The following is a 288-nucleotide window of genomic DNA, read 5'->3' on the forward strand; positions in this document are numbered from 1 at the left end:
ATATACCTTGCAAATCGACAAATGTTGGCACCATAACGATAAACGTTGTGATATATCACCACGAACGATTACATCAAACTAAATGAGGTAATCGTGTGGTGCGTCTCCTTTTATCATGTCTTACTCAGGATGTGTATCTCACTCTCTCAGTACAATCGCAAGTAAAAAAAATTGAAATAAGATATGAATAGAATATATGATAAGAATATAAGATGTAATTATCGTATGTGGAACGGTTGTCCCTCTCTCATATATATTTTTTAATAATAAACATTTTTTCTTTCCTTC

The sequence above is a fragment of the Trachymyrmex cornetzi genome, unplaced genomic scaffold (genome assembly GCF_001594075.2).
Source record: "Trachymyrmex cornetzi isolate Tcor2-1 unplaced genomic scaffold, Tcor1.1 scaffold51, whole genome shotgun sequence".
NCBI classification, from domain to species: domain Eukaryota; kingdom Metazoa; phylum Arthropoda; class Insecta; order Hymenoptera; family Formicidae; genus Trachymyrmex; species Trachymyrmex cornetzi.